At 35.6% G+C, this 14,549-nt stretch overlaps 1 long non-coding RNA gene across 1 annotated transcript in view; it reads right to left on the reverse strand.

Moving 5' to 3' along the window:
• Positions 1-3,770: 3,770 nt before the first annotated feature.
• The window catches only part of LOC144365880 (uncharacterized), an 84,355-nt gene continuing 73,576 nt past the window's right edge, over positions 3,771-14,549 (reverse strand). Inside the window, exon 3 of the long non-coding RNA XR_013424610.1 lies at positions 3,771-3,963. This is a non-coding gene — a long non-coding RNA (uncharacterized LOC144365880). The remainder of the gene's footprint in view (positions 3,964-14,549) is intronic.

A 14,549-nucleotide genomic window follows, 5' to 3' on the forward strand; every position in this document is an offset into this window, starting at 1 on the left:
TGCACATACATATGCATGAAGTTTTAGTTAAACTTTTATTCCCTACATTTTTGAAAGGTAACTAAACTCCTTTGATGGTTCTTTTAGCCCAAAAAAGTAAATCTACACATCCAGTACTATATTAGTAAAAAGGGAGTATGTTTGTAATGTTCCTGTTTAAATCTTTTGACCTTTTCCCTTCCAAATAAATTGGTACTATTAATAATTCAATCTCGAAATTCAGAGAAAAACATAAAATTAATCCCCTTTTCAGTGAGTTTAGATGATGTAACCAGGCCTTGCTTTTGGCTTGTGACTAGTTCCCTGACTGAAATCACTTCAGAAAGGCTTGTTTCTCAAGGACATTTGGTCTTAAGAGGGATGGTGGGTGTCTTCTACAGGAGACAGTAGGTCAATGGCCGAAAGCCAATGGAGACAAACAGATGTTGTGGTTAACCAAGTTGGAGGAGGAATATGTGAATTTTATTCCAGAAGCCTCTTGCCAGAAGTGCTATGAAGAGAAAATCCATGCTTGATCCTCTACCTCCGTTTGGTGGAAAGTATTCAGATACATTTGTCTGAATTCTTCAAAGGCCCTTGGCTACTTGATCTTACAAAGAACATAGAACAAAAAAGGAACTTAAGTTTTAATCCCTTTTATAATCTACCAACTTCAGCATGCATGTGCTTAAAAAATGTGTGTGCAAGATTGAAGCAAATTCAACAAGTAAATAAAATTTTACCTTCCACTGAAATATGAGAGCATTAACAAGAAGGAAAAAGTATGTGCTGTTGCTAAGCGAGTTCATTTCACAAAATGTCAGCCATGTGCTCTTCTTGGAAACCTCAAAGATCAAGGGACATATATTATTATTTATTACAAAAAAAAAAAACTGGGAAGGAACCAATTTAGTAAGTGTTTTAACCTGTGCCTGAGAATTCTAGAAGAGTATATTTCTGTAAAAGAATCTGAGCCAATAATCTCCTTATAAGTAAAAAATATGAACATTCTATTTTAAGTGCTGCAAAACTATTACCTGCATATCTGCCACAGACCTTGAAGTAGTCTTCACTGTGGGAATGCAAGAGATAAGATTAAGGCTGGAATATTGGCATCAAAAAGCCAAAGGTAAGCAAGAGGAAGTATTGTCTACTTTCCAAAAAGTATGTTAAATCCAGGTGTATGAATAAAATGAAGTATATGGGGGCTAGGGATATAGCTCAGCTGGTAGAATGCTTGCCTCACATGCAAAAGGCCCTGGGTTCAATCCCCAGCACTGCCAAAAAACAAAAACAAAAAAACAAAACCTGAATAAAATGAAGTAGAAATGGAGTTAATTACCAAACAAGCCAGAGCTCCTGATCACTGTTCAGAAAGAAGATTTTCTTGATTCCTATCATCTTCAATATTCATAATACAGAATGCAAAGTTGCAGTCACTGGTGTATATATAGAAGTATGTAGCAGACAAAATTCCAAGGTCACAGGCCCTCCGTGACCCACATTCCTGTAAAATTTCCTGTCCTTGAGAGTAAGCAGAACCTGTAAACATCTTGAGACATCACTGCCATGATTGTATTATGTTATGTTATATTGCAAAACCATTATTCAAATAGGCCTGACCTAATCACAGGATCCCTAAAAAAGAAGACAGTACAACTGGTTGCAGAAGAGGAAGTCAGAAGTTTTACACCTAACAGATAATGAGGGGTTCCTCCTACACCCTCAAGGAGTTAATCCTGCATACTGCCAATAAATTTGGAAGTGATTCTCAAACCTAAAAAAGAACTACAGCACTAGATGATACCTTGAATTTAGCTCAGTGAAACTCTAAGTGGAGAATCTAGTTACACTATGCTGAGACTTCAGACCTACACAACTGTGAGAGGATAAACAGGAGTTGTTTTAAATTTATTGTGATTTGTCACTCAGCATCAGAAAAATGAATACAAATTGATAACTCAATGTGCTGAATCACTTATGACTAAAAGTCCTTACCACACTGACTTCAGATCTTCTAAGAGAATTCCAACTGATAATTTTGTCACGTCAATAACAAGGTTCCCTGGTAATGGTTCATGTTAGATCAGTCACAGAAGCTTGTTTAAAATTAACTTTGTAAATTGAACAGATGATATATTTCCTTGGTAACTATGAAATATCTCTCCCTAGAAATTGTTTAAAATGAAACTCAAAAAAAAGAAATTTCAGAATATTTCAGTAAACAGTTTCTTTGTGTTACTATACTATAGGTAATTTGTGTTCAATTTTACCAAATTTACAGCCTTTTATGGGAAATATTTTTACTTTGGTCATCCAAAATTGTGTAAAAATTATAGGTTGTTCAAATCACATGCTCACTTCATGTCACCTCTGAGTGTTTTCCAACATAAAATTTGATCCAATGTTCATAATTTCAAAGCACATAAATCTGATAACCATAAAATGGGAAGCCAGCTGAGTCAAGTATAGAAAACACGTGCAAGGAATCAAGCATCTTTCCATTTGTTCTCTGTATTCTTTACTCTGGAAAAACCCTAACCAATCTTGTTTCACTTATGCTTGTTTTAAATATCTAATACATACAGTAAACTAACACGTATGACAGTAAAGACCATATCATTAAGGAGCGCTTTTAACACTGATACAGTATTTTTCAATAAACATGTAAGGCAAATCCCAACTTAAACAACAGCTCCTTTGGGTGAAAAGTCTCTCAAGTATTTAAAAGGAGCTCTTTGTGTAAAATTATACTAAGCAAGAAAAAATAAATGAATACTTAATCTTTTTCCCTGAGGGGTGAGACTAGATGTCACTTGTCTTTTAAACATGAATGGTAACAGTTAAGCCTGGCTTAAAAATACAGTTTAAAGAGTTCATATGACACTTCTAAAAGTAACATCATTCTTTAATGATAACTAAAGCAATCTAACTATTTATGTTCCAATGTCTATGCACAGAATAAAATTTTAAATGTTTAAATAAACTCAGGTATGTTTAAAAGATTAAGGAAATCTTTGCCAATGCTATGGCAAGGCAAACATATCCAAAAAAATGAGTAACCTATATAAAATAGTTAGAGCAATGAGGAACAACTATTTTTTTTTTATTCTGGTTATTATTTTAACTATACTTTTCTCTCAGATGTCCTTTGACTTCAGTCCATTTATTATCTACAAAACTGGTTCCATAAAAAATGAAGAAATTAAAAGATCTCAAATAATTTCTAAATGAATCAGAGAAGGCTACAGTGCAATTATTCTGCTTACAGTCTAGAGAAACATCCACAGTATTGCTTACTCACTGGTCACCATCTGTTTTCCTGTCTACTCACATCTGCTCACTTCTTTTGACTGGTCAGTCGACCTTGTATACACTCCAGTGTGCATGCGGCTCCTTAGTAGCACTTACACTTGACACTAGCCCTCTTCCCTCTTGCTCAAGACCAGCATAACCCTCAGTGCCATTTGAATGAACCTCTCAAGTTCACCATTTCATTCCTTAACAGGATGAGCACTCAGGGAGAACAGAGACACACTGTTCCTCTTTATTACAAGTGATGAACAAGGCATCCAGCATGCCAGGATATCAATTTAAAGTCATTGTGCCCAATGAGCTCTTGTGTAACCAATTTATTGAATGGCTGTAGAGGATAAATAGAAACATTTAAAAACATTTTTTTCATATCTGTCTTCAAAACTATTTAGTCATATTTTCCTTTCCTTGCCTCTTAGCCATATCTAAGACACATTCCTTAGCTTTATGATTATTTCAGGCATTAGAACAGTCTCTTTTCCATCTCCTTTTCAGTTATGTTAAACTGTCAAGCTTCTCTTCTAACCTCCCTCAGACCTCAACACCATAGTCCTTGGAAGCAAGGGCACATCTTTAGATTTCACTCTACCTGCTTTTCCATCTTCATCCATGACTCACTGGGCTTCCATTTCTTTCCTCAAGTCTGATATTTGGGCAAAAGAATGGATGCTAAAAGGAAAAATGTAGGTTAAATTAATAGGCATCAACTATCTCTCTCTCTCTCTCTTGGTTGGTAAAAAAACAGTCATAGGAGATGTCTAAACATTGGCTCTCCCTTGCATCTGATTTTGGGGGCTAACTGGAGCCTCCTCTCAGAACCTTCAACATTACACATTTACCAACTTGGACAAGATTTTTTTCTGGATGATTTCATATGGCATCCTTACTCCCCGTTTTTAATGGTCCTTTAAACCTCCATTTGCTGGGTGTCCTTGTCCTGTTAGACATGCTTTCTAAGGGTCTCTATTTTTCTTCCTTTCAGAGTGCCCTCTCTGGTTCAAGGAAATGGACATTTTCCCTTCCAGTAATGGAGTTAGTTAAAGCCTTCTCTCCTTATGCGGCCTTCAACATTGACCCTAGACAGCCTCTCACATTTTATAGTCTTCTAAGTAAAAGTGAAAAATATTGCTGGTAATTACTGAAGCCAAGATAAACAGATTAGGATCACCCAAGAATTTGCTAATCCACTTCACTCTGAATACAGAAGGGGCCTACTTATTTTCATAGTTTAGCCACCAAACAACAGGAACAATATGTCATTTTCCCCTCCTCATCAGTGATTCTCTGAAAGAGGGCATCTATTATGGTTTGGATATGGAATGCCCCTCAAAACCTCATGTGTTACAGGTTTGGTACCCAATGCAGCACTATCCAGAGGTGGGACTTGAGGGAAGTGATTGGATCATCAGGTGGTAGAAACTATAGTCAGGTGGGGCAAGGATGGAGGAAATAGTTGAATATGGAAGTCTTGTCCCTGACCCCTTTCCTTCTCTCTCTCTCTCTCCCTCTCCCTCTCCCTCTCCCTCTCCCTCTGCCTCCCCCTCCACTCCTTCTTTGTTGCCATGAGTTGAACAGTTGGCTTCTGCCCTGCCCTTCCACCATGATGTTCTGCCTCATCTGAGGCCCAAGCAATGGAGCAGGCTGGCCATCAACTAAAATCTCTGAAACCAAGGGCCAAAATAAATCTTTCTTCCTTTAAGATATTCACATCATGTCTTTTCATCACAATGACAAAGCTTCCTTCTACATAGGTCAGCAATCTTTCTCAAAGGATCTTCCTCCTATTTCAGATCCCCCTTCTCCAAATGTTATCATCTCATACAATTTTGGCTAAGGTTCATGAGACCATTCTTGTTTCCCCTTCTTGGCAAGTCCTAGAGAAATGTAAGAACTGGCCTTCAGGACAAGAGAGCACTTAAAATGCATTTTTTCCAGCTTGAAGACCACTGACATTCTGGGACAACAAGAGAGTCATAATTAACATATGATTAAAAAAATGAAAGGAGAACAAATATATAATTTCTGTAACACTTCTCCAGCAGTTTATTAGGCTTTATTAAGAATAATCCTTGCTTGAATAATTTTATCAAAATGGATTCTGTCATGTGTAACTAAGAAGTAATAAAAAAGAATAATCCTATAGCAATTATATATATAGTTATTAAGTGTCATCCTTGCTCTTTCTCTTGGATCACTGGCTCTGAGGGAAGCCAGCTGTCTTGTTTGAAGGACACTCAAGGATCCCTACAACGAGGCACAGGTGACAATAAATAGACATCTCATATAAACAACCATGTGAATAAAGCCAGGTGTGGTGACACATGTCCATGATCCCAGAGATTACTGAGAAGCTGAGGCAGGAGAATTGAAAGTCAATGCCACCCTCAGCTATTTGGCCAGACAATGTCTCAAAACAAAAATTTTAAAAAGTGCTTCTGATATAGCTCACGGTTAGAGCACCCTGGATTCAGTCCCCAGTACTGCACAAAAGAGAACCATGTAAAGGAGGCATCTGGGCCCCAGTTAAGCCTTCAGATGAATGCACCCTGGTGAACAGCTGGCTGCAGGCTTAAGAGAATTACTGATGCACCAATGGGTCAGCTGATATTCTCCCCTGTGTTTGAGGAAATTACTTGTTCTAACAGGAGTTATTTAGATGGACATACATGGATTAATATTATGTGAATCTGTTAATTACAGACTCAAACTGAGGTCCATGGTCATGTGCATTAGTAGGCAATGAAGAAAAGAACTCATTGTGCAACATTATTCCTCTAACATTGATGTTTGAAATTCAGAAGCTATAACTTACTTTTGTCTGAGATCAGCTCAGTGTTGAGATTCAAACAATTTATTTAGAGATAGTCTTTCGTGTTGTTTTGGGTAAATTATTCTTTTCAGATGAATGAAGGGTGTGAAATCAGGGTGTTAGTTGCCAAGAAGAAAAAAGTGAAATAAATTCAAAAGCTTAGAGTGCTAAAGGAAAGTCCTCTGGCCTTCTAGATATGTAGTGGGTGGCCCTATTCTCTCTCAAGTTCTATGAATTAGACAGTGTCAGCTCCCAAGACACAGAGATCAAGTCATGTGTTATGAATAGCACCTAACACAATCCAGTCAGTGGAATACTAAACCATAACAAAATCATCAGCCACCAGATAAAGTTAAATGTCCATCGTAACAAGCAGCTGCTAGAGTTGGAACTGTCAACAACATCACACTCAACTTTCTGGATATTTTCACTAGGGTCACCTAGGAGCCACATCAACAACAAATAACAGGACAAAATTTTTCCCAAGGAATAAAGCCAGATTCCTGGAGTGTGCCAGTCCTGAAATACAGCCTGTTAGCACTTGGTTGATCGGAGTTTTGTGTATGTGACAGAGAGCTGATCGCTGAATCCTGAAGCAGTTCAAATGAACAGTCAAAGGACTATGGTCAGAAAAAAAAAGACAATCAGAAAAAAATAGATCTACTTCAACGAGCTGAAACAAAGGACATCCATTCTCTACTGGAAGCAAAAGGAAAAGCTAAAGACAGACTATGCTGGGAATCAGAAATCAGAGATGTCACAGATTATAGCTTTTGCTGTAAGCACAGAAAAGAAGATGGACTTGTGAATTAACTTCCTTCAAGGTTAGGGAACTCTAAACAAATATATATAGATATAGATACATCTTGTTATATGTTTTCATAAGTTTTATAAGGCTACATCCGTACAGGCTGTAGCCAACTCCTATCAGCAACTCATCCAGGATTTACACATACCAGCTGACACTGCCTTTGAACCTGGTTTTGGAGTCAGTTTTCCATTTCCTATTGAGTTGGACCCCATGGAATAAAAAGGACACTTTTCTGCATATCTAAAACAAAAATGTTATATTCATTGATTACTAAAGTCCTCATGGCTTTGAGCTTTCGATATAAAGAACATTTGAGACCACACAAAAATAAAATGTCATCATAAACCAAATTTAAAAAAAACAGATCCAGTGAAAGCACATTCAGTGTGAAAACTCAAAATGGTTAGAACATGAGACATATATTACTTTGACACTCCAGACTTACTTTTAAAACCACAGGTTGAAACTAGACATTATTTTAGATTGAGAAAAGCCATTAGGGTTGATTTTTTTTTGTCAACTTTATGCTCAGGCCACAGATGTGAGCATGATACTTAATACTTTTGGTTTATGGAGGAAATTAGAACAGAATGCTAACAATTCAACTGATATATAACCTGTCTAGAACATTGCTTTATTTCACTTGAAAAAAATTTCAAATATGATTTTGGTAATTGAAAGTGTTCCACAATAGAGAATCTGTCTTAGCAGCTTGACAGGAGTTCAGATTTTATAAAAAATTTTAAAGATATTTATTTACTGCCTGCAAACCTAAATTATATACTTAACTTACCATTACTTTCCTATGCATATTCCATGTTTTATTAGAATTTAAAGTTGAAGGAAAGAGGGGCTGGGGATGTGACTCAAGCCGTAGTGCGCTTGCCTGGCATGCGTTCGGTCCGGGTTCGATCCTCAGCACCACATACAAACAAAGATGTTGTGTCTGCGGATAACTAAAAAATAAAATATTAAAAAAATTCTCTCTCTCTCTCTCTCTCTCTCTCTCTCTCTCTCTCTCTCTCTCTCTGTCTCTCTCCCTTTCTCACTCTCTCTTAAAAAAAGTTGTAGGAAAGATATGTTTTGTCATATGTGTTGTATTTAATAAACATATAGTTAACTTCTAAATTATGCATTTAAGATATTTCCTTTGTTTTCTAAAATCATAGGATAAAATGCTTTTCTTAATTGAAATAATTAAGTCCTCAACTAATTTTGAAGCCAAACTCCAATCTCGCTATGCAAAGACCAAATAGCATATTAAATAACTTTTTAATGTACAGTTTGTGTTCAGATAACATGCATAAAAAAGCTTTGTAATTTACACATGGTTCTAGGAATTAATTTTCTATTAAAGCAAAAACACTTTTGATATGACAGGTATATATTCTCTCTTTTGATTTTATAATTTTTTATTCCTTTTATTAATCCTAAGTAGCTGCTCCCACAATTCCTCCTATGCCAGGAATAAAGTGTTCAATATACTCTTTAGCCATTCACAAATGCTTCACTCTATTTAGAGTCAGGTCAACCATGATGGACCACTTCAGGACCTTCAAGTTCATTATGTTCCTCTATGATAGTCAGAACACAATGTAGCCTTTCTAAGAGGAATTTTGTTCTGCCTTATTGAAAATCACTATAGCCAAGTTTTCAACGACTGAATATCTCCTAACAGTCAAGAACTTGAGTTTGAGGACTCCTTCAAGATCATCTATTTCAAATCCTATATTTACAATAAGAAGACTCAGACTCAAACATTTGCTGAAGTAAATAGCCATTAGTTATGTGCCTGAGACTTAGGTCTGTGTTCCTAATGCCTTTTTTCTAGTGTTTTTTTCTTTTTAAAATATATATAAGTCATGTATATTCAATGTTAGAAAAGTAAGATAAACATCCATGTATCCGCAACATCATGCTTAAAAACAGAATGTTGCTTATATGGTCTTAAAAAGTCTTCTATCTCAAATAGTAGCCCCCTCTCTCCATTGTAGCATCCCACATCTTGATCTTTGCCACACATAGACACAGACATACTTGTTATTGTTTAGTGTTGCCTGTTTTCGGTTTATAAAAAATGAAATAATTTCAAATATGTTCATCTGTCACATTCTTATGTTTAGCATTGTATTATTTTGAGAGTCACAAATATCAACATGTGTAGCTATAGTTAATTCAGTTTTACCTCTGCACCCTATTCCATTGTGTAAATACACCAGAATTTTATTCAACTCTTCTATCGATAGACATTGCATTCCTTCTGGTTTTCATGAGACCTGAATGGTCTCAGGTGTGGTCTCTGGAATGATGGTGGAATAATTTGGACATCATTACCCTAAGTACATGTATGAAGACACAAATGGTATGAAAATACTTTGTGTACAACCAGTGACTTAAAAATTGTCCTCTATATGGGTAATATGATATGAACTCCATTCTGCCATCATGTATAACAAATTAGAATAAATAAATAATAAAGAAAAAAAGCATATTTAACAGTTTAAGAACAATATTCTTGGGTCATAGGACATGAGTATCTTGAACTTTATAAAGTATTATCAACTGTTTTCCAAGACAGCTATACCAGTTTGTGTAATTACACGGAAAGCCTAAGAAATTTTCAGATAATTATGGGCATGTGCTCTGTCTATAATGTGAATAACTGATTTGAGAGAGAAGAGGCTATGGAGAAGTCCCATGAGACAATTATGTCATTTAGACAGGAGATCATGACAGCTCACATTTTGGTGATCCTACTATAGATAAAGAGAAGGGACCAAACAACCAACTAACAATCAACAATATCCACATTTCAAAACCATTCTTTGCCAAAATGAGGAGTTCAATTTATTCCCTGGACCTAATGAGAAGCAAACATTCCATTCCTACTTTCTTTCTAAATCCCTCAGTTTCTCATCCCAAACCCATACATTTTCCCAGTTGAAAAATAAAAGCTGCCATGAATAGCAATGTAAATAGATGATGTAGTAGTAGAACACTGTCTTATCCAAGATATCAAATACCCAGAACCTAGTAATGTGTTATTGTATGTGGAAAAGTGGATTTTGCTGATGTGAATATGCTAAGGGTCATTAAATGAAAAGATGCTTCTGTATTGCCCAGGTGAGGTCAGTGTAATCACAAGGATCCTTAGAGAAAAGAGAGAAATAGGAAAAGTCAGAGTTAGAAAAGGCAACATGAATACAAGACAAAGAATGAGATGACCTCTCCAAGCTAGAAAAGGCAAGAATAAATTATTCTGAAAGGAGCATGGCTCTGCTGACTCTTTTATTTTTAACTTCTAATCTTAAGAGCTATACAATGATAAATCTGTGTTATTTCAAGCCAGAGGAGAGACATAGCTATAAGAATGTGACTGGAATCAGAAACACAGACTACTATAGTAGATGCCAAAATTATCTGGATCAAAGCTAGAGCAATGGTAAGTAGCTATGTGAAGAAAGCAGATTTTATCAATGATTGCAGAAGTAGATTTTCAGGATATGGAAAAGAACTGGATTAATTGATAGTTGAGAACAAAGGAAGGGCCTAGAACTATTCTACCTTTTCTGGGTTGGGAATTTGAATAGTTGGTTGGGTCATAATTGAAACAAGAAATACAGGATCAGGAATGGTTCAGAGAATACATGAGTTTTATGTGAGACTTATCAAGTGTCAGGAAGAGTGCAGCTTTGTTATCTGAAGGGATAGATAGAAAGAAAAAGTCTTTAACTGAGCCATTGTGATGAAAGAGAACCCTCCCCAACCCAACAGGGTGGCCATGGTTTTTGTTTGTTTGTTTTTGTCTGTCTGTTTGGTTGTTTTTTTAAGGATTTTTTCATAAGAATTTTGTTTGTTTTTCTTTTATTGCCTGCAATTTTTGTTTATAATTTTGAAAGAGTTAATGAAATGTTTTAAACAGCTTGCCTATACAATTTTCTATTTCTAAGTGGAATATCTGTTTGCCAGCTTTTCATCATTATGACCAAAATACCTGGCAAAAACAATTAGAGGAAGAAAAGTTTATTTGGGGTTCATGGTTTCACAGGTTCAATTCATGGTCAGTTGACTCCATTGCTGTGGGTATGAGGTAAGGCAGAACATCTTGGCAGAAGGGTATAGCAGAGAAACTGCTCAGCTCATGGTAACTAGGAAGTAGAGAGGACAAGAGAAAGTCAGAGACAAAATATAGCCCAAGGCCATTGCCCTACCTCCAAGTGATATACTTCTTTCAGTTATGCCCCACCTGCCTACAGTTACTGCCAAGTAGTTAATTCGATTTATTGAACCATTAGATGAAGTAATCCACTGGTGAGGTTACAGCCCCCATGACCTTATTATTGCCTAAAATTCCCACCTCTGCACCCTGCTTTATTGGAGACTATGCTTTCAAAACACAGGTTTTTCATGAGACATTAACAATCCATAATATCATTCAATGTCGAATGTACAAAAAAGAAGCCTAAGTATTGTATATTTGTTTATATTTATCATACACATATTTATCATACACTCTACAATATATCTAATATATCCCACCTTATTCATAAGGGGGGATATATTAGATATATTGTAGAGTGGCTATAAATTTTCTCTTAGTGTACAAGTTTATTCTAGAAGATAGAGCTTCTACTTAATAGTACTTGTCATTTTCAGGATATACTGCTATTGTTTAATGGTTGGTTTGGAGTCTTTATTTATAATAGGCTACCAAATGGATAAAGGACTATAATAATTTGGCATATGTTGCAACAAATACTCGAAGATATAAAGTTAAATACGAATATAATCAAAACCAAAATATGGTTGGATAAGAATGCAAAAGCAAAACTTAATTTCAATCTCAGGGATATTAAGATGTTATATATAACATGCTATGATAATTAAGATCTTATTTAGAAAAATAAAACCTAAATATCTTACAAATAAAATCCACATGTTATTAGTTTTCTGAAACTCTTAAGTTCACAATCTAAAAGATTTAAAAAGCAGAAAATAAAGTTGGATCCATTTCATAGAAACCCATATTGTATGGCTTTATTTTATATGTCAGATATTAAAGTTCTTGGTGTAAGATCCTAACTTCCTTTTCATGAACAAAAATAAAAATGAAAAATTACATGTTTTGTCTTTAATGCATAATTTTCTCCTCATACTAAATGGATAAGTTGAAGAAGTTCAAGAACCAACAAGACAATAAAAAACCTCAGAACCTGGTTCTACTCTATATGACTACTCTCAAATGAAGTCTGATAAATCTTTGGTTGTTTTCAAATATTTTTAGAAATTAAAATTATTCTGCCTCCATCAATAGTCCATTCCAACATTTTATCACAAGAATATCATGGGTCTTGTTTCTTCAATAATTTTTCTGGCTTATTTGAACTTTAGTATTTCATTTTAGTGAGAAATAATCACCCTGATGTGATTTTTATTTAGTTTTTTTTATTTATATATGACAGCAAAATGCATTAACAATTCGTATTATACATATGGAGCACAAATTTTTTATACCTCTGGTTGTATACAAAGTATATTCACACCAATTCATTTCTTCATAAATTTACTGTATGTCCATCACATTCCACCATCATTTCTAACCTCATGCCCCCTCCTTACTCCTTCCACCCCTCTGCCTTATCTAGAGTTTGTCTATCCCTCCAATGCTCCTCCTCCCAACCCCACTATGAATCATCCTTCTTATATCGGAGAAAACATTCAGCATTTGATTTTTGGGGATTGGCTAACTTCACTTAGCATTATCTTCTCTAACTCCATCCATTTAACTGCAAATGGCACGATTTTATTCTCTTTTTATTGCTGACTTACTATTCCATTGTGTATATAGGCCACATTTTTTTAATCTATTCATTTACCGAAGGGCATCTAGATTGGTTCCACAGTTTAGCTATTATGAATTGTGCTGCTATAAACATTGATTGGCTATGTCCCCTGTAGTATGCTGTTTTTAAGTCCTTTGGGTATAGTCCAAGGAGAGGAATAGCTGGGTCAAATGGTGGTTCCATTCCAAATTTTTCAAGGAATTTTCATACTGCTTTCCATATTGGCTGCACCAATTTGCAGTCCCACCAGAAGTGCATGAGTATAACTTTTCCCCCATATCCTCACCAACACTTATTGTTGTTTGTATTCATAATAGGTGCCATTCTGACTGGAGTGAGATGAAATCTCAAGAGTGTTTTTTATTTGCGTTTCTCCAATTGCTAGTGATGGTGAACATTTTTTCAGATATTTGTTGATTGATTGAATATCATCTTCTGAGAAGTGTCTGTTCAGGTCCTTGCCCATTTATTGATTGTGGTTTTTTTTTTTTTTGGTTTTTAGCTTTTTGAGTTCTTTATATACCCTAGAGATTAGTGCTCTATCTGATGTGTGAGGGGTAAAAATTTGCTCCCAGGATGTAGGCTCTCTGTTGACCTCACAGATTATTTCTTTTGCTGAGAAGAAACTTTGTAGTCTAAATCCATCCCATTTCTTGATTCTTGATTTTAATTCCTGTGCTATAGGAGTCTTACTAAGGAAGTTAGGGCCTAATCCCACATGATGGAGAGTAGGCCTACTTTTTCTTCTATTAGACACAGGGTCTCTGGTTTTATTCCCAGGTCCTTGATCCATTTTTTTTTTAGAGAGAGAGAGAGAGAGAGAGAGAGAGGGAGGAGGGGGGGAGAGAGAGAGTGAGAGAGAATTTTTTAATATTTATTTTTTAGTTCTCGGCGGACACAACATCATTGTTTGTATGTGGTGCTGAGGATCAAACCCGGGTCGCACTCATGCCAGGCGAGCGCACTACCGCTTGAGCCACATCCCCAGCCCCTTGATCCATTTTGAGTTGAGATTTCTGCATAGTGAGAGAGAGGGGTTTAATTTCATTTTGTTGCATATGGATTTCCAGTTTTCCCAGCACCATTTGTTGAAGAGGCTATCTTTTCTCCAAAGCATGTTTTTGGCACCTTTGTCTAATATAAGAAAATTATAATTTTGTGAGTTAGTCTGTGCCTCTATTCTGTACCATTAGTCTACCAGTCTGTTTTGGTGCCAGTACCATGCTGTTTTTGCTACTATTGCTCTGTAGTATAGTTTAAAGTCTGGCATTGTGATGCCACCTGATTCACTCTTCCTACTAAGAATTGCTTTAGCTATTCTGGATCTCTTATTTTTCCAGATGAATTTCATGATTGCTTTTTCTATGTCTATGAGGAATGTCATTGGGATTTTGATCAGAATTGCATTAAATCTGTACAGTGCTTTTGTTAGTATGGTCATTTTGATAATATTAATTCTGCCTATCCAAGAGCAAGGTAGATCTTTCCATCTTCTAAGGTCTTTGATTTCTTTCCTTAGGATTCTTTAGTTTTCATTGTATAAATCTTTCACCTCTTTCATTAAATTGATTCCCAAGTATTTTATTTTATTTTTTTACAGAAATACCTTTGAGTAATGAGTGTTGATTTTATATCCTGCTACTTTGCTGAATTCATTTACTTGTTCTAGAAGTTTTCTGGTGGAGCTTTTAGGGTCTTATAGGTATAGAATCATATCATCAGCAAATATTGCCAATTAGAGTTCTTCCTTTCCCATGTGTATCCCTTTAATTTCTTTTGTCTAATTACTCTG

Source organism: Ictidomys tridecemlineatus, chromosome 8 (assembly GCF_052094955.1).
Source record: "Ictidomys tridecemlineatus isolate mIctTri1 chromosome 8, mIctTri1.hap1, whole genome shotgun sequence".
Classification (NCBI taxonomy): Eukaryota; Metazoa; Chordata; class Mammalia; order Rodentia; family Sciuridae; genus Ictidomys; species Ictidomys tridecemlineatus.